Below are 27447 nucleotides of genomic sequence, written 5' to 3' on the forward strand. Positions count from 1 at the left end.
TTACACATTGAGGATGCTACTGATCCCGAGTAGCGTCTGTTGGTTCTCTGTGTAAGTACAGCTGTTCTTGCAATAACGGAGTAGCATCTGCGGGCGGTCAATCAGGCTCATGCTCATGCTCATTTGTCTGGTACTTTTTTTTAAATGTATCTAAAAATAAATGTAAATTAAAAATAATGTTGGATCACTGCGGTAATCAATTTCTTGAATTGTAGAGAACAGGTACAGGGCAAGTGGTTTGACCACTTTTAATTTGAACACTTTTTCATTTGAACCCCGCTAGTCTGCACACATTAAAAATGGTTCAAACGTCATTCAGCTCGTGGAACGATGTGAAACATAATGTAACGTTATGAAATAAAACTCAGAATCGAAACAAACTAGGCTAAAAAGTAATCAGAAACACATTTTTCTACTGTTCGTAAGGTGATTAAAAGTTCAAATTGAAAATAAAGCCCGATGGTTGCATGAGGTATCGTTCAAATTAGCGGGGGTACATACAGTTGTGTTCAATAATAGTAGTGAAAGCCGATTTTCATACAAAATGCTCAACTTTGGCATGCTGTAACTTTGTTTCCGTATGAGCAATCGGCATGAAATTTTGGCAGTGAACTACAAATATACTCAATTTCATTATCACAATATTTGAAATTTTTCACACTACCGGCTAAAAAGTTAAGTACCAGGTGAAATCGCTCAAAATAATAGTAGTTTTAATAATTTGAATATCTGCTGTATTTTGAGTTTTTGAATTTTTCTTTACTCATCGTTTCAACCATTTTCACCCAAACTATAAACGTGTAAACAAGCCATCCTTTTTACAAATTTTTTGCTGAACAAAAATTTACAAAAAAAAAACAAATATTATTTTGAACGATTTCACTTGGTTCTTAACTTTTTAGCCGATAGTGTGAAAATTTTGTGATGACGAAATTGAGTATATTTGTAGTTCACTGCCAAAATTTCATGCTGATTGCTCATATGGAAACAAAATTACAGCATGCCAAATTTGAGCATTTTGTATGAAAATCGGCTTTCACTACTATTATTCTGAACACAACTGTACGTCAAAAAGTAAGGAAATCCAACATTTATTTGATATATACATATATAAAATAAGTAACATTGAATTACAATTGAGGAGTCCAATGTAAGTGAAAGTTACATTTTGATAGATTTTATGTTAGGTGTAGTGAAATATTGTACTTTTTTTAAGCTTTCCAACAGTAATTTTGAGTGGTATTTCCATCTCAAAATATATCATAAATCGTAGAAGATTGACTTGTTTTTTACAGATCTCATACAATTTGTACAAAGCAAAATATTGCTGAAAAACTTTAAAACTGATTTCTTGGAAAGCAAGTTTTGGTCACTTACATCCATTGATCCCAACTTGCGCTTCTGATGGTTTTTAAATCGGTTCAAACCTAAATTCTGGTAATTGAAACTTTATTCAGAACATTAAGCATGAAACTTAAAAGAACATTAAGCATGAAACTTAAAATTACCAAAGAGAAACTACTTAAAAAATTATAATATAATGCAGTATAATGAAAAAAAAAAAAACTGAGCTTTAAAGGGGCGCCCAAATGATGGTTCGCCAAGGGCGCCATGAGGCCACGCTACGGCTCTGGTCACGAGTTCTGTTTTTTGTCATATTGTAACGAAGTCCAAGTCCAGGACAAGTGTCGAGTTTCCCTTGGGTGTGTGCCCCATTGGCGTAAGAAGTGAAGAATTTTTCTTCGATCAAAAGGTTACAAGTATTTCCAGACGGTTTTTGTGTAAGCGCACGTGATTGATTTACGACGGGCAGAGTTCGTCAGAGCTGTAAATCGTTTAATTAGAGTAACGAATCGAGACAGCAAAATCCAAACAGAAAAGCAAGAAACTGTTCTCACGTGCGTTCAAGTTGTCCTGCTCGGTGAAAGATTTAGGGACCGCCTCTTGGAGCGCGGTCTTTCACGAAGTGAGTGTGTTGATGTGCTTTACCTATCAACTGTGAACCCGTCGGGAGCGCGAAGAATTTTTAACGCCCAGTGGGTGTGCGAAAGGAAAACCCGAAATTGATGATTCACGTTCGCATTGAGAAGTTGTAATTGTGCTCCGAGTGAAAAAAAACATGAGATTTGAGCCAGCATTAGAGTGAAGTGAAAGTGTTTTGGAAAAGTCGCTAAACAAACAATCTAATGAGGGGCAAGTGTTGAAACGATACAGAACAGACACGAAAACGGGAGCATGATTCTTTCATCTGGATCAAAATATCATAAATAAATCTTAAATTGATCAAAGATAACTTGCCTAGTGAATGATAGTGTAAATCAAATAACATAATACATCTCAAAACAAGTGGTTGCTGCTTTGTCAAACGCCATAGAATATAAATTCCAACTGATTGACAGTGCAGTGATACAACAACGCTGAAATAAACTTAAGCTGAATCTGCTGACGCCGAGATTTTAAAAGGTATTTGATAGCATATTCTAGAGGGCTGTTCTAAAAAAAGGCCGTGCATGGCGATTTCCACACAAAATGCTCAATTTTGGCATGTTCTGATTATGTTCCTTTTCAAACAATCTAGCTGAAACTTTCGCCACAGAACTACAAATATGTTCAATTCTATAAGCTCAAAACTTCAAATGCTTCTTAGACCATACCTCAAAGTGAGACACTAGGAAAAAATGTTCAAAATAATAGCAGTTTTAAAATTTTTAATTTTTACTTGCGATTGACTTCTTAAACTTTGTATAACTTACTATTTGAATGACCTGGACATTATTAACGAACGTACACTTAAAACAAAAATAATAAAAAAAATGGAGAACAAAAACTGCTATTATTTTGAACAATTTTACTTGGTACCTCGGGTATCTCGCTTTTTGGTTGGGTATGTGAAAAAAAATAAGTTTTCTGATTACAAAATTGATCATATTTGCAGTTCAATGGAGAAAAAATTAGTGCAGATTGCTTACAAGGAGACAAATCTTAAGCATGCCAAAGTTGAGTATTTTGTATGAAGCGCATGTCGATGGGCTTCTATTTTTATAAAACAACACTACAGTCAACTCTCCGTAACTCAATATTGAAGTGACCATCGATTTAGGGAGATCTCGAGTTACAGAACACAAAACCAGTGCAAATGCGATTCAAGCGACCATCGAGATAGCTATGAAAACCATGTTTACTATGGTTCTCTAACTCGATATCAAGATATCGAATATCGAGTAAAGGAGAGTTGACTGTTTATGTTACGGACAATAACATAAAGATGCTTAATTTTTATTCTAACAAGAAAAAAACATATTTTCAAAACAATACAGCAAATGAAAAGTTTCACTTCTTTGGATACTGTGAGACCCACAACTAACCTATCATAATTTCAGTTAATTAGTTGAGTTTTTCCACAACTATAGTTGACTGCACTTAAGTTCATGTTTAGTTTTATTTTTATTGGCAAAAATTCGAACTATGTGAATTGATGTGTGAGGTCAAATTATTTAAAATAAGTTTCACCACCATTGTGACTCTGAATAGCATGTTGATTCAGACAATAAATAGACAAAAAACGAATAGAAAAGTTATGATAATTAGTATGACATTCATAAATTTAAATATTTTTTTTTTCAAACGCTTTACGCACAATCTGCTCGACACTATGTGATGAACTTTAGAGATTTCGTCACCTTTTACTTGACAGCCCAGTAATAGTAGAACTTGAAATCCTACTTACATCACTTAGCAAAACTCATATTTATTAAAAGGGAGATGAAAACTTGTACCTCAAGTGGTACATATAGTATGAAATACATCGAACTGTCATTGTCAATCGTAAACAAAAACTATGTGATTCGAGCAGTAGACCAGTTGCAGAAAAGGTTTCAGACATAAAAATTAGGGTACGTTCGACAATTAAGAGAAGCAAATGTCTGAAGACAAAACACATTTTTGTCCATTAATAAATTGTAAATGCTTTTTGTTATCCTCTCCAATATTCATGTTTCATACCCACAAAATGTGATCTTTTCAAAAATATTATTTCCTATCCAAATAATTCCTATTATAACGTGAAAAATCTTTTCACTCGTATAACAATACTTTATGCTACATTGATTTAAATATCACGAATATGAGTGGCGTAAATCCAATTCTAAAATTGTGCCAAAAATACGTATCTCCATTTCCTTCGTTGCCACCCTTGATATATGTTATCTTAGGCTCATTTCAATACAATGTCGATTAATGTATTTGTGGCAGTAGCGTAGCTATGGGGTGTGCGGTGGGTGCGGTCCGCACCGGGCCCCGAACTCCTTAGGGCCTCAAAATCGCGATAAGGATTTATCACCAAATTAAAAAGAATTAAATAGCTTGTAAGAAACTGATAATTCTAAGTCCCAATCGAAATGCACATGGCACGATGATATGGGGCCCCTTGATTATCCCTTATTTTTGGTTGTTCAGGTGGACTAGATTTAAAGTGGTTCCAGGGCCCCGGTGTGACCATAGCCTTAGGCCCCCGCATTTTGAGGACCTTTACAAAAATAGTTTAGTGTTATTTGAATTGAAACAAGTTGTTGTTCAATCGACCTGATAGGCATGATATGGCCCCAAGTCTCCTTATTACTATTTGCGACCTAGAAGAAGACTCAGATTGAAGATGTTGAGTCTAAATTACGGTCCTAGATTCATGAATGTTGTCTTCATAAATTATAATTTCCAACGATTTACCCAGTTTTATACGATCTGACCCAAGCAGATCTTAATGTTGATTTCAACCCTTGAGATATATTCAAAAGCACGGATTTTGATTGATTATCAACTATTCATCTCAAAATTAATCCTTTTGTGATAACTTCAAGATGACCAGCAGGAAAAATACTGCGTGTCTGCAAGAGGTAAATATAACGTTTCCTTCTGGTACTTCTTCTGATAAATTGTGATACGAAGTATTTTGATGATTTCTCGACGGTTCTTTTTTAATCATTCAAGAATTCGTTCCAATATTTTTTTAAAATATTACCCTGACTGACGTTTAACATCTTATCAATATATTTCTCCTGGTATTTTTGTTGGGCTTTTGTCAAAGATTTTATCAACAATTTGTTATTAAATATATCCAGAGCTTCCTCCAAATTTTCGTTGAACAATCACCAAAACACTCTCAAGAATTGGTTTAGGTATTCTTTCAGGAATTATAACAGAAAACTTTTACTGGTTTTCTTTCAGTGCCTACATTACCAACCAATAACTCTAGGAAATTTCTTCAAGCGCTTCCATATAGAGCATGTTTATAGTGATTCCTAAAAGAATTACTTTTTACAAAAAAACATTTTACCCTTGTACCTAAGTAGATGTAAATTGCTAGGTATCTTTTTATATATTATAACTTAAGTTGTTGAAACTTGGTTGAATTAAGTTATAATAACAACAAGCTGCTCCTGAAATAACACGATAACATAAATTTTAGTTGATTTAATAACAAAGAAATAACTACGAGTTATTGATTTGTTCTTCAAAGAACAAACTTTAACATTATCATGTTTAGTCAAGTGCAAATTTCTGTTATTATAACTATGAATTTACCAAAGTAAAAAAAAACTAGTTTAATCGAGTTGTGTTTGATTCGTTGAATCTGTTGCATGCTCCTTTGTGTGTGAGCGACGGAATCCGGATCAAGTGTGCCCAATTCGTATTGTTCGGGTGAAAAAAGAAAAGAATAAAAATAAGAGTGCGTTAGTAGCGTCCGGTTTGCTTAGCAACCGCAGTATTATTATCGATCATTCGCGTGTATGCTCACGTATTCATTTAAAATTATATCTTCATCGTTTACCACAACTAATCCTTTCTTTGTGTTTTGTTATGAAAGTGCAGAGGACTTCTCTGCTTTTATAAACCCAATCCAGAGTTTGTTCAAGGATTCTTCAAGAATTCCTACGAGAAAAATTCTAAAACAAAATTAAAATGGTAAACCAAGAATTTCTCTAATGAGACCTCCTCAGTTTTTTTGTCCACAAGAGGTACGTCAAGAAATGCCTTCAGAAGTTTTCTCAACTATTCCTTTACAAACATATCCAGGAATTTATCCACATTTTTTTTTTTTTGATTTTTAAAATATACCTTTTGAGATTTCTCTTAGTATTTCCTACTGGTAACTATCTTATTAGTTTGCAATGATCCCTCAGATCATTGGCAATACTTTTGGATTCGTCCTTTAATTTTTCATGGGGGTCCTTCATGGATTCGTCTTTGGCTTTCTTCAGGCATTACAGGAAGCAGTTCTTCAAGTGGTACATGCAGTAACTAGTTATAGTAATTAAGTAAAGTAGATAACTAAACATCTCAGACATCACAGCCACAGACTTAACATAGTCAAGGACTTTAGAGATAGGATAAATGTCAGACTTAGGGATCATTCTGTAATAAACCATCAACCTGATAATACTAGTCCAGATCTTCTCAGTGATTCCACCACATTTTTTTTCCCAGAATTCCTCTTAATATGCTTAGGGATGGTATACAAATTATGTCACGCTAAATTTCAACTTTTTTGACCACCTCCCCCCCTCCCCCCTTTGTCACGTTTTTTGTATGAGTCTTCCGAAATTTTTGTAAGGCTTGTCACGCTTGGCTTGACCCCCCCCTCGGAGCGTGACCTAATTTATGCCTGACCCCTTACACGAGTTCCGTAAATTCGGGTGAAATTGATCAGTAGGGTGAAATTGATCATTGTGTCACTCGATATTATTTCTTCCTAATGGAGCACAAATATCAATGTAACCCGCAGTGAATGAACATTGTTTGTCGTAAGTATGTCCAAATTGTGTGTTGTGAAGTTTTTTGCGTTCAAAAATGTTTATTTCTGTGAAAATAATGTAAAATTTCAAAATCCTGTACGGTGTAGTGTAGTGTATCTTTGTCTAGAACTAGAAGTTTATTGATGTTTGTCAACACATCAATAAACTTCTAGTTCTAGACAAAGATTTGGACATGGTATAATCCTGAAAGTTTGTAAGGATACTTAGGATATATCCCCAAACTAGATTTCATAACCAAAACTCGTACAAATTCGTTGATTTGGTTGAAATAATTGAATTTCTGTTATGTATCAGGAAATTCCTTAGGAAATTGCATACATTTAGGCGTTTTCTGCGTTATTCTTGAAATTTAAATATTCATTATTTCTATAAATATTGTATTGTTAAGAATTTGGCAAGCATATTCGGATTCAGGGAGCTTAAATTTATTATGTAAAGTTGTTTTGAAAACTAACAATAATGGCATTGATAAGTGATCAATTTCACCCCGAAATGAGATCTCGCGATTTTTTATTTTAGACATATATTTTAGCACTAAAATAACATTTGTTAGAAAATTTCGGTACTTGAGTCAATGAGGCTCACCTTCATACTTGTTTTCCTGCATTCAGTTGTTTGGCATTGTCAACATTGTAGAAATCAGAAAAGAAAAACCGTGAAAAGTGATCAATTTCACCCGAAATTACGGTTCCTTTAAGAGCATTACTAAGAGTTTCACTAGAAAATCTACCAAGAAATTAAGGAACTTCGACAGAGTTCCGAATATATATTATTACTTCATATTTCTATGAAGTATCGCTGCAAATACCTCATATAATAAAATCAACTATTGCGTCAAGTATTTAATCTTGATTGCCTCATTTTTTTCTGTTTCTGTTCGTTTCTTGTTCTGTTCCACTGCGACTAGTTTCCTTTGATCTTTTGTGGTATACCCGTGTCCTTTGTTTAGTGCATGTCGTTCTTCTTCATTACTATTGAGAAATAATGAAGTAGTCGTTTTTTATACAAATATCATTCTTAACCATTTTGCATAGAGCCTCTTTAGAAAAAGATACCGCTATTTATACCTTTTGGAGAAAACAGTTTGTTACCATTAAAATCTCAAAAGCGCGCCCCTTAATCAGGTTCGGCCACTAAGCTGGTTGAATGATACTGATTTTGACCATGCATCGGTACTCTAGCGTATCAAATTATTGCTTCTACTTATAAGGTTCAAAGTCGTATTTTGAAACTGTGAACAGGTTTCATCCCATGGAACATTTAGATTCCTTGAAACAAAAAGCTTATTTTAGAAGTTAAGAGGTCTGCTACTCCACTGATTCGGAATCGTTTCCCTCCTAGATATCGAAAGATAAACTCTTGAACTCGTTAAGAAATTGTCTCATGAGTTGAAACCAACCTCAGATGCTGATTGAGCCATTTTTTCACTTCGACCTCCTCATTATCTAGGACAAATAGGTGGGTTTTAGTGCCTTGTTACTCTCTTATACTCTTCCGACCCTAACTTATAAGTATTCACAAGAACAGATACAACAAGAGTACAATATGGTAGATCTTACCCCGTAACGCACCTCGAAAAGGTGATCTACCCGCGTTACGGGCCTCGTTGGATTGCAAAAAAAAAACAAGAAAGATTTTTTAGAATTTCAGGAATTTGTCAAGAGAATTCACCAATAATTTTCCTTTCAATTGTACCAAGATTTTTCTGACTTTTCCAAGAATATATCGAGGAGATTTTAACATAATTCTATGAAAGTTTTCAAGATGTTTTTCTTAAAGTTTTGTCACACAAAATTTCGATTTCGTTGAAGATCCTTTAAAAAAGCCATATATTTCTCTTGGATTCCACTAAATGTCGATCCAGAACTAACTCTACGCCGGAAATCTTGAAGGTACATGATAATTAAACAATAATATGTATATTTATCTTTAATGAGTTCAGCTTTTTCATGGCAGGGACTCTGCATTAGTAGCTTAACACAAATCTACTTTATCTCATTAGGTAGCTAATTTTCATGGCGTTGCATACCTCTATTAAGGGGCCATATATTTATTTTTTCAGTAAAAAACGACTGCAAGTATGCATGCATGCGACATTCCAGTGTGTTTCATCAGATGGCGAAATTATATCAACTGAACAAAAACCATAATCTATTTTGGACATCACCTGATTTATGCCTTATATATTCATGTTAAGATTTTAGATGAACTTAGCTTAAATATTAGACATATTTAATCATATTCCCACTTGTAAACTTTTATGAATGCCAATTCTGAGCGTTATTATTGGATTTGATGTATGTTCTTGAAATGCACATCCTCTTGCATTTGTAGGTTTCGCAGATGTTCTGTTGATATAAATTACAATTTTGATATTTTTGAAGCCAATTTGTAATTGTTATGAAAATGGTCATCATTAATAAGTAGCATAGTGTATTAGTTATGCAATACATGATGTTTCTACATATATTCCTCACCATCTCAATGAAAATGAGCATAGAGCGACTAGCCAGTCCAAATTATATACATGTCCAAGTTGTATACGTTACCTTATTCCGAACACTTAAGGCCAACCGTCACTTCAAATGCCTCTGATAGGCATAAATTAACTGATATTTGGGAATATTTTAATTTCTTCACAAAGTCTAACAGTTAGTTGTTGGGTTTGCTGATAAAATTGTTTAATGAAACTTGTTTAGTATTGTTTTTACGTAAAAGTATGAAACAACATATCGATTCAAATACCGAACATTGTGTTCATTCTGTCTCATATTCCGAACACCTTGATTCAAGTTCCGAACAGCACGAATAAATCGTATTCAAGTGAATAATTTCACAAATCAATTGATCTGAGCTAGCTTCTCTGACCTTGAAGTAGAGAATCACCACTGCTCCCAAAATCTGAAAATAGATTTGAATATGTTTAAATCGAATAGCAAATAACTGCCATTTCCTGGTAATTTTATGACATATTTCAGTAAAGCATTTCAACCGATTCGCCATACAAAAACAGAGTGTTCAGGATATAAGTCTGTTCGCAATTTGAGTCAAAACAGTATTAAGTACTTCTGAATATTTTCTGACATTCCGACCTCTTCTATCGTAGTCAAATCAGGATCAGGAATCAAATTGACATCAACTCAAATCCTTCCTTTTGTTTCTGGTGTTACGTCTCAACCAGATCAGAATCTGCATCTTAGCTTAATATTTCACGGGTCCTTTCACATTATTGACCTGGAAACCTTCTATGAAAATTTACAAATTTTTGCATTTCTGTGCAATGCTCTTCAAACTGAAACAGGTGATAAGGGAATTTACGTATTCTCAACAGTCTTAGCCGATACTGCGCTTCTTTTTTAATTATCTTGGACAACAGCAAACAAATCACGTGTTTGTCTGTTAACCTTTGCGCTGCTCAATCCTCCATCGATTCACACCGTCAGACTTGTTAAAAGTTTTTTGGAAACGTTCTTACAACGCTTCGAACATCTCTTATCAGTGTGGCTATTGTCGCAGCCACATTCTCTTCGGCTTCTCTTCTCTCATGATTTTTCTGGTGGAACAAAAAAACATCTGAATGTTTTCACTGGTGTATTTAGGGAGTCGATGCCGGTTATGGACCCTTTGCGTATTATGGACCCCCTACAGAAAACATAAAATTAACACTCTAAGCAACTTTATTCATATGAAAATCCACCGGGGGAACTTCGATTACATTGTTAGTCAGCAGTTTCAGGCAAAATATTTGGTTTGAGACGCATAAATACAAATATTTGAACAGTTTTGTAAATGAAACCACACAAGAGGGTCCATAATACGCATTTTCAGGTGGGTCCATAATAGGCTCTCCGGCAGCGAGCCGGATTACATGGGAATCAAATGGAGGGTCCATAATACGCAACGTCAAATTTGTAAACAATCCTATTATGGACCCCGGGAGAGTCCATAATAGGCATTCGGACAACAGTTTTTCAAATGCATATTTCGCTGGAAAAAAACGAATGATTTTGTATGTTTCATAGACGTATTATGAAGTAAAAACATTGAATTTGTTGTTAGACTCCACAGAACGTATATGCGTCTGAGATATCATTGCAGAAAAGCGTCTAGAATGAATTTCAGCTACTAAGGGGTCCATTACTAGCATTGAAACCCTAGATAGAAACATACTGTGTAATTTGGTTGCCGATAATAGTTTTTTGCAAAAAGTGAAGTGTTAAAGTTCATTTGTAGTTCTAAACATACTCTAATAATCCCTCCCAAAGTTTAATATAAAAAAGTGTAGTGATAATAGTCGAATGATGCCGAAGCCGTAAATCATACATGTTAAATTAATATGGCATGATTTGTGTTTATGATATTCTTGGCACTTTCGATTCACATCGGCAGTGTGTTTTTTTGAAAGCTACTAAGCTCATACTTGGCCACAATACGTGTCGTATTGAAATGCTTTTTATTGCAAACTTTCAGACAACTCGGTCGAGAAAAACCCCCTATGCCAAAGTGAATTATGGAAGTGCCCCTAATCAAAATTAAAACAGTTTAGCATGTTTTCCTGTTATTGCAAAAACAAGTACACTTTCACAATAGATCTATTCATATTCTCAAAAATGTCCGGAAACACCCCAGTCAACCAATACTTTGATTTTACATGTCGAAATGAACTTCTGGTAAAAATTTTCGTCAATTTGGAGTAAATTTAGGTGTGCTTCAAATCAATTATGTGTTTTGGGCTAATTTCAAGCTTTAAAAAATCATAACTACCGAAAGAAACACCAAAACAAAGAAAGCAGTTTATCCAATTCTACGAACTTTTGTTGAACACGATTTTATGATTGGAACAAGTTTTAACATAGTTTGGTCAAGGTTTGTGTTTCGAGGTTTTTTAAGGTTACCATTTATCTTACGAAAATAAATTGTAAAAAATTGGTAGTTATGAAGCACATTTGTAAATCCACTGTGAGTAAGCCAAAAGCACCACCATGAGCATCAAAGAACATAAAAAATGAACACGTTAGCACCTAGGGGATGCGAGCTGGATATCAACAAGCAACCAGGCTGCTGTCAAGCTTAAATTTTCATCAGAATGGTCCGAGCATGTATAGAAGTTTGCGGTCATTATTTCGTCACGTATTTTTAGTTTTTGTGACACAGAAACAAAAAACTTTTGAAAAAACGTTTTACTTGGTCATATTGATGCGTAATATTTTCAGAATTTTGGTGAAATGTATTTATACTAACATGCGGTCACAAACTATCTATTTCAGTTGAATCATAGAACTTATTATCTTCATCAAATTGCAGAAGCTTAGTATGAATCAACTTGAGTGTGTACCTTGAAAATGGTATCTAGCTAGGGGGTGTGAACTGGATATTAAGGTGATTATAGAACGAAGCCACACCTCAAATTTTCAAGAGCACAAGACTTGAGAATCAAACAGCGCTCCGCGTTGAAAATCTATCCAATTGGTCATCACCAGCAAGCAAGCAAATTGATTGGTTTTCATCTCGAACTGCTGTCAGATTCTCCAGTCTTGTGCACTTGAAAATTCAAAGTTTGGCTTTGTTTTATAATCACCTTAACAAGTAACCAGGCTGCTGTCAAGCTAAAATTTTCATCAAAATGATCCGAGTATGCCTAGGAATGTGTAGCCATTACTTCGTCAAAACTGGTATACATTTTATGTGACACAAAAACTATCAACTGTTGAAAAAACGTTTACTTTGTCTTTTTGTTGCGTAAGTTTTTCAGATCTTTTGTAAAATATATTTTTAACTAACGTACGGTAAGAAACTATCTGATTCAGCTGATTTATTGGATTTATTACCTGCATCAAATGGCAGAAGCTTTGTGTGAAGTATTTCAAGTGTGCATCTTGAAAATGGTTTCCTGCGAGATAACCAAACACTGGTTAGCACTGGTAGAAAAATTTGTGTTCAAATTGAATGACCAAAATGTTTGAGACCGCACCCCTCAGGTTAGCACTGCCTTTTCTCAGTCGATGATGATGATTGTTTCCAAATCGTTCTAAATGGTCAGTGAAATGCGATCAAAACAATCATCAATGGAAGAATGCACGAGTTCACTAATTTGATGTTTGAGCGGTGCCGAATTCACTGGTTGCCATGGTCCCATAAATAACACGGCACTGCTAAAACGTCAAATAGTGAACCCGTGCATAGGTTCATTGGAAAGAAAAAGCAATGCTAACTTGTTCAATTCATTCATTCGTCGGTACATGTGTCACGCACAATTTAACTTTCATCAGGTTGCGATGCTGTGTTCGATCTTTGGGCATTTTTTGTAACTAATTGCCTCAAGTAACATGTAAGAAGTTTATGGTCAATAAATTCATAGATTTATTATGTTTGATTCTTTTTGACTAGGGTTTGAAGAAATAATGTCAATGTGTGTTTTCTTTACCATATATTGAGAAAACTGTGATCTCTGGGTACTATGGCGAACAAATCAGGATCAAACTATGTTAAAACTCTATTTAATCTTATTAGCGTCTTTGACAAACTTTAACAGAATGAAATTAGCTTTCAAATAGTGGTAAAAGCAAGTGGTTTTGATTTCTCACATGCTAGTTATGATTTTTCAAACCTTGATATAAGCCTAAAAACACATTTTTAACTTTAACGCAATCTTTATCAAATGAGCTGAAAATTTGACCAGACGTTGTTCTTAGCATGAGAATTCAGAATACTGCTTGATCGGAAGATTTACAGGCATTTTTTCAAATTTGAACAGGCCTATCGCACAAGGCATTAATGGATGCTCCTTGGGATTTCACGACGTGTATACGGGAAAGATTTATCACAAAAAATAGGCATTGCAAAATCCTTCATCAAACGAAAATATAGAAATTTTGGCTTCCATTTGACGTATTCCCCAAGAAAATCCACCTATGGATCCCGAACATTTTTTTAATTTTAAATTTGTGTTCCTAAGAGTACATTACTTTTAAATGTAATCATTGTTAGAGACAGTTTTACTTCACTCAAGCTCGATGAATGCTTTGATAGCATATAAAAGTTCATAAATTAAAGGTATGTTAGGTCTCATTTTGTAAAAAAACAAAACTGTCCTATATGATTTAGAGTACTTAATGAGCCATAGGACACTTATTCGATAAGCTATGCTGGAGACTCGACTGTTGGAAATTTATTTGTACTGTAGAATTTTATTGATCCGTGCACTGTTTCTTTTCATGGTTTTAAGTAATGTAAATTCTCTTCTTCTGTTTGGCTTTACACCTCTTCTGGGACAGAGCCTGCTGTTCAGCTTTAAATTGAGAGTGATCCTTGCCAATCAACCGTTAGCGCATTCTTATTTTGTGTGGAAGCACCAATCAACCATTTGATCGTGAATTTTAATTGAAGGAAAAGTAACTTAATTTTTTATAAACTACGTCCATTACTTAATGAACGATTCTTGAAGAAAACTTTCAGTCGATAATTGATTGATTGATTTGACTTTATTAACGAGATTTTTAGCCCTGGGCTAGTTCATCTCGGGACCAACGGCTTTACTTCCCTTCCGAAGGAAGTCGTCACTATAACTTTTTACGTCATAGGTGACTATGTCGGGGATGGGATTCGATCCCAGTTTCAATCGATAAATAAATGTCCAAAGAACTCTAAGCTGGGATAGGAGATCAACTCCAGAAAGAAGAAGCAAAAAAGAAATGTATTCTAACCACGAAATGAAGCAGTTGTACGCTAGAATCGAAATACTTCGATATCGATATACAAATAAGTGTCCAATGGCTCATTAAATCCACAAGATCAAATAGGACAGTTTTGTCTTATACAACATGTACCCTAGTAAAACATCATTCTGACAACTTTCGTTTGAAATATAAGCTATCATCGAGCTTGGGAGAAATAAAACTCCCTTTTACTATGATGCCGTTTGAAATGTACTTAAAGAAGCAATAATGAAAAATAATGTTAAGGATCCCTTGGTGGATTTTCGTCTAATGATAGCTTAAAATTTATATTTTCGAATGATGCAAGATTTACTTACTTTACTTTACTTTCGCTGGCTCTACCTCCTTCAAGACATGACCTGCGCCACAATGTTACGCCAACTAACTCGGTCCATGGCTGCTTTCCTCCAATTTCTCGATCGCCCCACACTTTCAAGATCCTGCTCCACTTGGTCAAACCACCTAGCTCATTGCGCTCCCCTTCGTCTTGTACCGGCCGGATTTGAGATGAATACCATTTTTGCGGGATTGTTGTCCGGCATTCTCACGTGTCTCGCTCATCGTACCCTTCCATCTTTGGCGACTTTCTGGATACTGGTTTCACCGTAGAGTTGCGCAAGTTCGTGGTTCGTTCTTCTCCTTCATACGCCGTTCTCACATACTCCGCCGAAGATCGTCCTAAGCACACGTCGCTCAAAAACTCCTAGCGCTTGCAGGTCCTCTTCGAGCATTGTGCACGTCTCATGCCCGTAGAGGACTACCGGTCTTATTAGCGTCTTGTACATGGTACACTTAGTACGGAAGTGAAGTTTACCAGACCGCAAGGTCTTGTGGAGTCCGTAGTAAGCACGACTTCCGGCAATGATACGTCTTTGAATTTCTCTGCTGCAGTTGTTATCCGACGTTATCAATGATCCGAAGTAGACAAATTCGTCCACCACCTCGAACTCATCCCCGTCGATCATCACGCGTCTGCCAATGCAAGCTCTATTGCGCTAGGTTCCTCCAGCCAGCAGATATTTCGTCTTCGACGTATTTACCTTCAATTCAACCCGATCTGCTTCACGTTTTAGCCTGGTATACTGTTCAGAAACCACCTGGAACGTTCTTCTGACAATGTCCACGTCGTCAACAAAGCAGATGAACTGGCTGGATTTATTGATGATCGTGCCCCGCATGTTGAGTCCCGCCCATTTCATAACACCTTCTAGCGCAATATTAAACAGGAGGCAGAAGAGATTATCGCCTTCTCGAAGTCCTTTGCATGTTTCAAACGGGTCCGATAATGCAACTGATATCTTCACACAGCACTGTACACTATCGATCGTTGCTTTGATCAGTCTAGTCAGATTCCCGGGAAAACCATTCTCATCCATCCATCTTCCATAGCTCTTCGCGATCGATTGTATCATAGGCCGCTTCGAAATCGATGAGTAGGTGGTGCCTAGGGACTTGATATTCACGACACTTTTTGAGGATCTGCCGCAACATAAAGATTTGGTCTGTCGCCGATCGCCCGTCCACAAAACCGGCTTGATAACTTCCCACAAATCTGCTAGGCTGTGTTAAGAATGGTAATCGCTCGATAGTTCTCACATTCTAACTTGTTACCGTAATCCGGGGTAACATTGATCATTTTTTTGAATATTTCTTAAACATTTGATTTGAAAATGCATGTGTTGCAAATTTTATATTTTTAATTTTATTTATTTTACTGCCACCCATTGTTCGTGTTTATGTACTGTATTTTGTTTTCTGAAAGTTTAAAGCATGTTTAAAAAAATGTTTTAAGTGAGTTTTTGATTTACCTGATATGGGGTAACATTGATCACACCATGAGAACATCGTTTGGTAATATTGAAAATATCATTACTTACTAAAATCATGGTCCCTGAAGCCGAATATGAAGGTCAAACTCTTATAAGTCATTTACTTTTTGAGTTATTTTAAAATTAAAAACACCTTGAATTGTGGAATACGCCTAAATGTATGCAATTTCCTAAGTAAATTCTTCACGCTTTATAATAATTTGTGAATTATGTTTTATTGAATATATTTATGAAAATTTTGACAACGGAGTTGTTTCCGGCGATGTCATTTTTAGTAACAACCGCATTTCTCTTGCTCATATCGTTTACAGAACTCATGTGAGACATGATTCTTATATGGTGTCATCCATAATCATGAAAATCATTGTTTACAAAAGTTGAAAAATTTACGCATGAACACAACTCTATTTTCGCAAAAACCTTATTGTTTATTAGCTCATGATTAGAAGAAAGAGAATCGCCATTCATGCATTGAAAATATTTCATGAACAATTGTTGATTCGAGCTTTTTACGAAAAGGGTCATTCCGATCAATTTTACCCCGCTGATCAATGTTACGGTACTCGTTTTGTATATTGGGTTTATTAATCCCTCCTTCCACTCCTCCGGTAGCAGTTCTGTATCCCAGATCCTGGCTATCAATCGGTGCAGGCAAGTGGCCAACCTGTCCGGGCCCATTTTAATAAGTTTTGCCCCAACACCATCCTTTCCAGCTGCTTTGTTTTTCTTGAGCTGTTTGATAGCATCCTTAACTTCACCTATTGTGGGAGATAGTACGTCTCCCTCAACCGCCATACCCGGACAGACGGAAAAATCAAAATGACATCTCGAAACGAACAAATTATGATCGCATATCTCAATTTGATATTGAAGAGATGTTCGAAAATTTTATAAATCTCAGCGCTATAGCTCAACAGCTGAAAATATGTAAACAAGATCAAAATCAGTTCTTTGACATGAAAAAAACACATGCAACAGCAAAATGGCGGAACCGAACAATGTGACGTCAGAACAATCTCTGAGAGCAAAAGGTAGTGTCAGAAAGCGAAGAAAATGATGCTCTTATTTCCTTGATCTTTCAACTGATAGGCATAGCCGATTGGTTAGTATAGGGTTTGATCCTGGTTGCCGGCTTTTAATTATTTTTATTCTTAGCCATCTGTCAGATCATATTTTGATGTTGATTTGTTGGTCAATCAATAAACTGCCAGATATTGTTTTGATCTTTTAATATCTCAATAAGATATTGTTTAATACTTCTCCATATTAATTTTTGATATTATTTTTGATCTTTTATCTCTTATCTCCAACAAACCAATAGCTGATTATGATCGTCAGTAATTATTTTAGAACAACAAAATATGATCTTGGTCAGCTTTTTCCACCTGCTCGGGCACTGATTACATTTCGACTCGCGGCACATAGCCTTTACGGGATGCATTGAGTTTCTTGTAGAACTTTCGTGTTTCTTGACAACGATACAGCTGACACTTCTCGTTGAACCAACCGTTTCAACGATTTCCTTCCACAAACCCAATGGCACCTTCCGCTGCGTTGTTAATGACTGCTTTGAGACTACTCCAGCAGTCCTCAAGAGGGGCTTCGGTGAGCTCTCCCTCTTCCGGCAACGCTGCTTCAAGGCTTTGCGCATAATCAGTTGCGACTTCGGGTAGCTTGAGTCGTTTCAGATTGTACCGTGGCGGGCGTCGGTACCGCATGTTGTTCACAACGGAGAGTCGTTGGCGCACTTAAATCATCACTAGGTAATGGTCTGAATCGATGTTTGCGCCGCGATAGGTTCTGAAGTCGATAATTTCCGAGAAGTGTCTTCCATCAATCAAAACGTGGTCGATTTGCGTTCCAGTCTGTTGGGTTGATCTCCAGGTGTACCGATACGGGAGGCTGTGCTGGAAGTAGGTACTACGTATGGCCATGTTTTTGGAGGCGGCGAAATCAATCATTCTAAAGCCGTTTCCGTTCGTAAGCTGGTGAGCTCTAAACTTTCTTATACCGTGGTGAATCAAAATCCGGACGGGATCAATATCCGGACACTCTGGTAATATTCGTCAAATAGAAATATAATTGAATTTCAATTTGTTGGGTTTACATATAATTTACACTGTTGAAAACGCTGTTCATTTTCCTATCATTTGTAATCTAGTTACCATTGCCAGATAATTAATAAAAATAAAAACAAAATATGTACCCCCTGTTAGATGTCATTCCTTTGGCAGCGCTAGTTCAATTAGTAAAACGTTGACGAACGCATCACAATATTCAATCAACGGGATAGTGCTGAAGTCATATTATTTAATTATTGTTTCAACATAAAAACGATAAGCAACGATTATCCAAGGATTTGGCTACCAAGCGGATTGAAGATATAGTGTAAATTAACATCTAAAGTTGTGAACAAAGGCTGTCCGGAATCACAGGCAAGTGGCTTTAAATCCGGACATCATTTTAAATCCGTATGTTTAATTGTTCGGGATTGGATTTGGAGAAAATTAATACAATATCGCTACATAATTATAGGAAAAAGTGTTATAAGTGAACAGATACCCTTTTGTTTGCCTCAAACCGATTTATTTAAATCATCAGTGAAATAGCTCAAACTCACAGCAACGACTCGGATATCTTCAGCGTTAATAGAGGCAATCAAAACCTAAATATGTTTATTCTGTACTCATTAGTGTAAGTTGAAGCTTAAAATTCGTATAACTGAGGTATTTATCGATTAAAGCTATACCTTCATAAACTTTCCACGAATTTTTCACGTTACAAAGCGGCTGTCCGGATTTTGATTCGAAAGTGTCCGGATTTAAATACAAAGCATGCTTCTAGTGTCCGGATTTAAGGACAAGACTTACCTCATTGTATTAGTGATATACACGCTATAATTGTAATTTTTAACGTAAAGTTTACCATTATTAGCTAGATATAATGTATATTTGTCTGTGTGATAATTGGACTTCAACTTGATTCAAAGAAAACATGTTCAAAATTGAGTTCGAAGATTTGCACTTACTTAAGCGTCCGGGTATTGATGCATCACGGTAAAATCTATAGATCTCCGATAACGATTTTGACATTCACGTTCCAGCTGCGCGTAGAAAGCGTGCTTATCGTCATCGTCACTTGCTAGGTGAGGGCTGTGCACTAGACCGTCCCTTATTTTTTGAAAAGCAGAATGTTATAAGTTCGTCATTCTAAAGTGCTCGTTTTGGTAAGAAAAAAATCAGGTAATATTTTGAAGTACGTACTTGGACGCTAAGTGGTCCCCCAACGGCCCCGTGACCCCGTGGGCAAAATCGAGCTCGCTGCTCTGGTGCACACAGCATGAGTACGAAAAGCCACCAGTAACAAATTGTCCTGCGCGTGTTAATAATCAGCATAGAAGTTTGTTTTCTTTGGGATGATTCAAACATTACGAACGCAACATTTGCCAATCTAAGATCCCCTCCCTTCCCCACATAACAGCTTTTGTATGAAAAATTTAAAATTTTTGCATGGACTGTAAGCCTACGGAAGACCCCCTGCCCCTCTCCCTGTTGCGTAACGTAATATTTGAACGATCCCTCTGTAGTTATGAATTTTATGTCAGCGTATGTTGAAGGTATCCACTGTATAAATTATTATTTTACTTAAAATTTTATGCTGATAATCAATTCGTTAGTAGTGGCTCGATTTGGCGCACGGGGTCATCTACACCTGATACCTTTAGGGTCGTTGGGAGACCACTTAGCGTCCACGTACAGATTTCAAAATTATGCCTGATTTTTTTCTTACCAAAACGAGCACTTTATAATGACGAACTTATAACCTTTCGCATTTTCGAAAAATAAGGGACGGCCTACTGTGCCCGTTAATTATGCTGATATTGAAGAAACGGCCTTTGATTTTCAACTTGCACTTTCTGTTGTCGATTGGCCACCACCCAATCACGCGTCTCTGCATTTCGCCCATCACGCTAAATGCTTTGCCCAGCCCCATGAGCACTCGAAAGATAAAACCCTCCAAATGTGATTGCTTTAAGAATTGTTGCACGAGCGATGTTTGGCTTTCAAGTATGCGGGAGATAAAAAGGAACAAAATCCTCAATTTTCATATGATTCTCTTTATGTGGTTCTGCTAAGAGCTTTCGAAAATGTATGGCATGATTATATTAAATTTTAAATAATGTAGACAATAAAACTTCTGTTTGTCAGCCTTAGCGTAGGTCCACGGATAGTTATTGAACTAAAATCGTGCGAAGTATTTATCGTGCACTTAGCAATTAATTGCCTTTGCGGTAACCATCACTGTCACCGTACGTCCACCCGACCAAACCATCTCGTAAGACGTTGACCAGTTGTTCGAACCCTGGCTGAAACATCTCTCCGGCGAACGCTGCATCACAACATTGCACATGATTTATTAATATCACTTTGCAAATGTCGTGCCAAGTGAGCGCGGTTTACCGACCTGGAGACACACAGAGGTCATTGTCGAGCCGGAAAGTGCTTAGCGTTAATCCTTCTGGCGAACACTCTCACACTTGGTACACTTCGAAATAGCCACATTATAAATTGCATGATTAAGAGCTAACGCGAGGGGATTATGGACCTAATGGGAGAGGACAGCTGCATGTACTAAGTTCCCAGCTAACCGTGGAGAGTGGGCAACAGCTGCCTACCGAATTTGTTAGGTTCAGGAGGGGTTCTCAATTGACTTTGATTTCAATAGGGCATGCCTTATTACTTCGTTTTTGGGGTCTTTTCACCTTACTATGTTCTAAAACTTGTTGGAAACCATGGTCCTTAATATATATAAGGTACCGTGGGGTAAGTGGATACAGAAAAATCAATAGTTAACTTCATTGTTATGTACAGCTAACATGAATAGTTTAACTCAAACGTTTTTTCTGTAGATAGCAAGTAAGGGACTATTATACTTCAAATCGTCATTTATTTTGATTTTTCTGATTGTTATGTATTGAGAATGAGAGACTTGAAAATTTGCGCCAAATGATCCACTTGCCGCACCATGGTGGGGTAAGTGGATCACTATTAAAAAAAATCTGTTCTCGAAACAAATGTAGTATGATTATGTTTAATAAGAATGATATTACCCTCGCACTTGTTATTAGTGCTAGTAATGTTACATTTTATTACTTTAAATTAAAAAGTATCTTTATTTAATCGAAATATAATAAAAAGTATGAATATATTAGTTCATACTAATTAGAACAAAAAAAAACATTGTAACTAGAAAAATTTGGAGAAAATTCATCCATTTATACGCATAAGTTATACAGAAGTATTGTAGGATTATTCCTAACAATATTTTCGAAAAGCACTCTTGGTTTAAAAATATTAGTTACATTTACTTTTGAATAACAAACTGAAATCCTTCTGTTTTATTTATGAATATATGTGTATCATCTGTCTAAAACAATTTATATGGTCAAATCATGTACGAGACTATGCTTTCGATTGGAAAATTAGTAAATTTTGCTCTTTTACAACTCAGCTTAGATAAACCACGAAAAGTTTCGTGTGAATTTTGAAATTATTATTCTTTTTATATTTTTTTATACCAGAAAGGTTAAAAAAAAACTTTTAGGTGGTCAATTTAACAAATTCAAGCTGGGAATGGAACAAAATAAAGGAAAACAGCATTTGCAGGTATTCGAGCTTATTAAAATTCTACTAAGCAGTCTGCCAATAAATGATAATTATTCTTGATCCACTTACCCCACCCCACTAAAAAGTAGGGGTAAGTGTACCATGTCCAATATATTTGTATTTATTCATAAAAATGACATATTTTTCATTGTGATTCATTCAATTAGAACTGAAATGCTCAGCATGTGTCGAAAAAAATAATAGAATTTGATTTTAGACAGAGATACAATGGATTTTTGATTGATGGAAAACAATTTTCAAATTAATTACTTTTTGCAGCTAACAAGTTTGCTTGTGTTAGTGTACGTGTAGTACCAGTTTTGCAATAGTATTAGTGTGGGCGTAAGAATATAACCTAAAACGAAGCAATGGAGCGAAAACATTCAACATATCCAAGTATTTAGGCTTTATATTGACAAATGATCCACTTACCCCACTGATACACTTCCCCCACTGTACCTTAAATATATAACGCATTTATCGTGGCGATAGAAGATGATTTTTGTCTTAAATTTATTAATAATTTTCTTCGACATTTCTTGCAATATTTCAACATTAGAAAATAAAACTGGCCTGAAAATTTGTTTGTAGATCAATAGCTTGAATGTAATAATAATTTGATATTTGGAGTACAAACATTTTTTTTCGTTTCACTGTGTGTGTAATTTTCGTCAAATTTTGCAGTTTCAAGCAAATAAAGCAATTCTAGTAAATTTGAACACTGTTAATAATAATCTTCATGACAAACCAGTTTTATTTTCCGTCGGTAAAAGAGAAGGGGGGATTTCACCTCATATGACTGCTAGAAAACATCCACTCTGCACTCTACGTGTAGCGGATTTATGCTGCGTGCTACGTATCCATGAAGCGTGAAAGGTTTGGAGAAGGATGAGACGATGCGGAGTTTATAATTTGTCGCTCTGGTTGGTGCTGTGGCCGCCCTGGATAAAGATGATACTTTGCGGGATCACACGGCGACTGAGCTCCTGCCAAGATCTGTCACGGTAACCCACCGTCAAGTGAGTTATAATGTGCGGCCTAATTGGATGATTGTTTCGTCCGGTTTTCAGAGACAAACGATTGAAGAAAAATTTGAACTTTAAGAATCATTCCCATCAAAATTTAATTTAAAGAAATTTAGTTTTTCGATCCACTTGGAAATAATTTCACATGCCATGTTCTTCCCGTGTGGTGACACAGTTTCCTCGACAGGACAATATTGTTTTCCAGATGAATGTTCAAGAAGTGAAACTATTTCTCGTCTGTTACACCTGATCCACACTCATACGGTAGCTCTACCATTTAGTGTGGGAAGAAGCAAAATATAACAATTCATTTTAATCGCTGGGAAACGACGGAAGTTTCCCACGGTAAGTGACAGGTGAGCGACTGACGGAAACATGTGGGATTTCTGCGAAGCTGACGACGAGGAATGGGATTTCAATTTAAATGTCCCACCGTAGATATAGATGAGTCAGGCTGATAAGATGGTATGGACTGTTCGCCCGTTGAAGGGAATTGAAAATCGGCGACACTTTCTTGATTGAGATGCAGTTCTGTCTCGATACTAGGAATTGTGATGGAGCTGTGGATTATGATTAATGCATCATCCTATATGTATGGCAATATATAACGGTTTCTTCCGCAAAAACTTCCTACAAGAAACAATGCTCGATTCAAATAAACTTTTATTAACAATGGTTGAACCAATATGTATTAAAATTACAATGGTTGATACCATATATGTACTCTTTCTAAGGTTATTATAATCTTTTGCATGAGACCTAGCGGTATGAAGGACTCAGACTTCAGTCAATTGCTTGGCTTGCATATAGATAATATATCCCGGATTGATTGGACATGAAAATCGGTAAACTAGATTGGCAGCTAACGAGGCACAAAAGCAACCTAATGAGATCTAGCCGGGGTTAGAGACAAAACATCAAATGCCAAAAAAATCAAATTCTTCGAAGAAAATTCGATCCCTCTCAATTATTGCCTCTTGACGTTTTGTCTTTTCCATCCTTTGTCCATTCAACGTTTTGTCACCCAACCCTCCCGGGATCAAGCATTTCGTTCAAAAATATCTCCAAAACTAGTCAACAGTCAACATCTAAACAGATAACACTGAATCAACAATTTCACGCCACAATACTCGGTTCGTGGCCGCATCTCTACATCCTCGATTCTGCCCTACGCTCGCCAAATCTGCCCATCTAGCTCGCTACACTCCACGCCTTCTTGTACCAACCGGATCCGAAGCGAACACCATCTTTGCAGGGTTGCTATCCGGCATTCTTTCAACGTGCCCTGTCGATCGTATTCTTCCAGCTTTGGCCACCCTCTGAATACTGGGTTCACCGTAGAGTTGGGTGAGCTCGTAGTTCCTTCGCCGCCACACACCGCCAAAGATCGTCCTAAGCACCCGACGTTCGAAGACTCTAAGTGCTTGCAAGTCCTTCTCGAGCATCGTCCACGTTCCAAGCCCGTAGAGGACTACCGGCCTTATGAGCGATTTGTACATGGTACATTTGCACTATGGGCCAGAAAGCAAAATTTCGCGATAAAAGTCCAAAAACCTTTTTTTAATAAAATGAATTATTGAGATGAATTTATCATTTTTGAGAGCATGTGTGATTGCATACCAACTATCTTATTTGATTAATAACATTATTTCATCGCACTTTGTGGAGGTCAATATTGTCTGAACTGAAAAACTTGAATTTCAGCCTATCATAAGAAAATTTGGTTTAAGGGGAAAAATGGCAAGAAAAATTATTGTGTGTACATTTTTGGAAAGCAAATTAAGTGCATTTTATATGTCTGGTATAAAAATAACGTAATTTTACAATGTACCAGTAAAATTTAATATATGTTTACTAGTTCACCGTAAAAGTTTAGGTATTCTACCGTATTTGACTTGCAAACAGTTCGAGGTGGAAGCCGAAGCTCCACTCTTTCATGTGCTACCAAAAGTTTTTGCATATATTTGCGGATGACCGAGATACATCGGTTCAAGCACATGCGATAATTTAGTCTATTTTTTAATTCTATATTTTTAGCTTGGCTACTGTTCAAACATTTAATAAATCAAATAAGATTGATTGGTATAATTTTCTTCGAGCCTATGACTTGTATGATATGATAAGACCATAACAAAGGAATCTGTTTGAGGTTCCCAATACAGGGACTTATGCGTGGTTTTTGGACCACGTCCAGGTAAAGATAACAGACGTTTAGAAAAATATGAAACGATTGAAATTTTTATGTTTTTGTAAAATCTCCATGGCTTCAATTGAGACATTTAGTAGAAATTTTCAAAAATAATCATACAAACTCAGCTTATTGTTCATCTTACCAAATTTTTAAAAATCAAGTAGAAACATCGAAAATCTGCCTGTTTTTAAGTTTAAACATTTACTAAGAGTGAATTTATATTTTTCAATAGATTATAAAAGAAATACAAATGTAATGAAAAAAAAAATCATAAAGATTGCTTAATCAACCTCCTGTACCATCTTCCTATACTATGCTGGAATATCATTTAAATACTGTATAAAAATTCAGACAGCACTAAACAACCAGGTCAACAACCATCAATGAAGAAAATAAAAAAAAATCCTTTGAATCCATTAAAATTGCTGCCAGAAATATCGGCAACTCAATCATTATGTTGTCGGGAGAACTATATTATTGTGCATTAACGGATCATCTAATTTCGTTGAAAAGAAATGGAGATTGGGAATCCTACTTGATTCATTTCAATTTAAAATCAATCAAATACGAGATCTGGACAAAAAATCATGGTTCTCATGTAAGAATTTGCTGCACGTAATCATAAATCCATTTTCCATAAGCTGGTGTGAACCAGATGTTCTGATGTTTTAACACATCAAGTAAGGCCTTCAATACAGCTAAAATATTTCTGACAATAATGTTTCGAAAGTGATTTTGATTGTCACCTTTTGAAACAACATAGCTTTCACAAAAATGTAATTCATATTATCTTATTCCATTTTGGACCATTCCTTTATACTCTCTGATGATTGTATGTCTTTGGTTATGTACAGTGGAAACTATGCATTATAAAATTTTAATAGTGGGAATGATGAATTGAATGCAAATGTACTGTCAAGTACCAATAAATATATTAAATAAACAGTTGCCTCACATTTTTCTGGTATTTTTCAACTATTCTGAGAAACTTTATAGTGTATCTTCAAAATTTTTTAGAATGTATGAATCATATCCTTGAAAATGTACCATGTGTTTTGTAACATGAAATATGAGCGAATATGAATTAATAATGCCCTAAATAACATATTTTTCTAAACATTCATAATCCTTACAAATATTCTCAATTCAATAAAAAATGCATCTTACTCGTCCCAAACATGACTTTTTCGTGCATTCTCAAGTTCGTACTACTTTTAGGATGATTTATGTTCATACAGGAGGTGTTTGGAATTTTGTCGCAAAATTTTGATTTGTGTCCCATAGTGATTTGGTGCGGGTGTGAATCTTTTTTGATCGCAGCTTCTTCTGGAGACCATGGACCATTGCACGAGTTCACTTATTTGACGTTTGAGCGGTGCCGAATTCACTCGTTGCCATAGTCACGTAAATAACACGGCACCGCTCAAACGTCAAATAGTGAACTCGTTCATCGGTCCATAGTAGGCCCGACTTCCACTGATGATGCGTCTCCGTATTTCACGGCGTACGTTATTGTCAGTCGTCAGCAAGGATTCAATATAGACGAGCTCTTCGACCACCTCGAACGTATCCCCATCCATCGTATCACTGCTATCTGCTATAAATCGTACCCCGGCTGTTAAGCCCGGCTCTCCACATAACACTTTCTAGCGCAATATTGAACAACAGCCACGAAAATCTATCACCTTGTCTTAGTCCCTTTTTTTTATATAGGGTACAAAAAAGCTTCAAAAGCCAGGCCTGTTGTGTGTTGGCACGGTGTGGGACTCACGTTAGGCGTGCTTAACCACTTAAAAACTTTCCCTACTGCTCCTGTGCCTCGATCCCCCCCGGAACTACATCAGGCAACTTCATCGGGGGAGGGCTGTGCTCATGCACTTCTTCAATCTCAGCCTCTAACTGTTCTGCTAGTTTGCTGTTGGAGCGTTTTTCCCAATTGGCGGTTGAACATCTCGTTAGGACTTTGGACAGCTTTCTGTGCGACGACGCATACTTCCCTTGGGCTGACCTCGCGTCAGAGCTCTGTTGATTTTCTACTGGACGCTCATGTGCACTTCGTTGCTCTACGACGACTCGTTCTCCGCTGCTGCTGTTCGAGCTCTCCTTGTTGACCAGTTGGATGCCGAGGTCGGTCCAGTAATTCCGGTTGGAGGATGACTTCCGGTTTACTGGCGCCCAGACGACCCAAAACTGGTTTGTGACGATCGATGCT

The 27447-nt window shown here is 36.3% G+C and overlaps 1 protein-coding gene across 5 annotated transcripts in view; it reads left to right on the plus strand.

Moving 5' to 3' along the window:
* The window catches only part of LOC5572637, a 348615-nt gene that overhangs the window by 2169 nt on the left and 318999 nt on the right, over positions 1–27447 (plus strand). The window contains exon 2 of one of the 5 annotated variants that reach the window (XM_021843388.1): positions 1754–2463. The gene's annotated coding sequence lies outside the window, so the exon portion shown is untranslated. Of the gene's footprint in view, positions 1–1669; positions 2464–27447 lie in introns of all 5 variants that reach the window. The other 4 variants (XM_021843390.1, XM_021843386.1, XM_021843389.1 and 1 more) reach the window with 4 other exon arrangements.

Source organism: Aedes aegypti, chromosome 2, assembly GCF_002204515.2.
Source record: "Aedes aegypti strain LVP_AGWG chromosome 2, AaegL5.0 Primary Assembly, whole genome shotgun sequence".
Taxonomy (NCBI): Eukaryota; Metazoa; Arthropoda; class Insecta; order Diptera; family Culicidae; genus Aedes; species Aedes aegypti.